A 1,162-nucleotide genomic window follows, 5' to 3' on the forward strand; every position below is an offset into this window, starting at 1 on the left:
TCACCCCCTGCCGGATAAGCTAACTCAAGCCAAGCGTCAACCTCTGATCCCCACCATCAACAAAATTAAGGCTCTCCTGGGAAATGGCCTCAACGGCATTGATCTGGTCCGGGTCTGGATCTCCTGGCAGGTGATCCCTTTGAGCCGCCGCCCCGGCTTAATGTGTGCTTACATGGGCCGGAAGGATGACCCTCTGCGGCACAGTCCCAATGATCTTCCTGAGGATGTTGTGGACGACATGACCAAGTCTCTCCTGAATGAGAGCTTAGCCGACTGTGGGAGAACCGGCCTGGCCCCCTTCTGCCAAGCTAACCCAACCCCGGCAGTAAGCCACTGACCTGAATACCTTGGTTTTCCTTTCAATAATTTCCATCTGAGCTTTAAGAAATCTTTGTTGTATATTTCAGGCTAATGACAAGTTCTGGAAGGTCAAATATGCACATGAGGCGGCCAAAAAGGCCAGGAAGGCTAAAAAAGCCGCAAGGAAAGCCGCTCCCCGCAAGAAGGGAAGCTGGCCTACTGCCTCAGAGCTGCTTCAACTAAGTGACAGCTCCGAGTCAGAGGTAACCCCTGAACCTGTAATCTCTTGTTTTGTTTCTTGTTTATTCCTATCCACCTTATTGATACTGATCATCAGCAGGATGACACCGGAGCAAGTAACCCCGTGACTGAAGAGGTAATGACACTTTCCTCCGACTCGGAGCCCTTGCCAAGGCTGAAAGTCCGAAGAGTAACCCGGAAAGTAAGATTTTCACATCCTTTAGCTTATCAAGATCCTCAATTTCTTTTGAAGCAATAGATTCATGAGAGCCGGCGGCACACCCGGACCAACAAGGATGCAGACCTCTCCTCCGGCTTACCTGAAGCGTCAAGGAAGCGCCGGACCGAGGTTATCTCCAACTTATATCCTTTTCATCCTTTGGCGGGTGTTATACGTCAACCGCTCAATTCCTCTGATTCAAATTATCAGGAAACTTCACCTTCCTCTGGTGACTCTATGCAATCGAACCTGCTGGCTTCCAAGACCGTACTCGGGTAATGATGATCATCTCTTGTTGTGCTTATCTTTACTCACACTTTTGTACTAACCTTTTGTCCTTTCAGTGCCCAGGCAAAACTCAGCAAGAGGGCGAAGAAGAATAAACCGGTCGAAGAGCCGGTC

General features: G+C 49.7%; 1 long non-coding RNA gene across 1 annotated transcript; it reads left to right on the forward strand.

Annotated features, from left to right (window-relative positions):
* The first annotated feature begins 440 nt into the window (after positions 1-440).
* LOC141022373 (uncharacterized) lies at positions 441-918 on the forward strand. The gene is made up of 3 exons (XR_012183664.1): positions 441-563; positions 641-676; positions 800-918. It is a non-coding gene; the product is annotated as an uncharacterized lncRNA (long non-coding RNA).
* Positions 919-1,162: the final 244 nt, after the last annotated feature.

The sequence above is a fragment of the Aegilops tauschii genome, chromosome 5 (genome assembly GCF_002575655.3).
Source record: "Aegilops tauschii subsp. strangulata cultivar AL8/78 chromosome 5, Aet v6.0, whole genome shotgun sequence".
Classification (NCBI taxonomy): Eukaryota; Viridiplantae; Streptophyta; class Magnoliopsida; order Poales; family Poaceae; genus Aegilops; species Aegilops tauschii.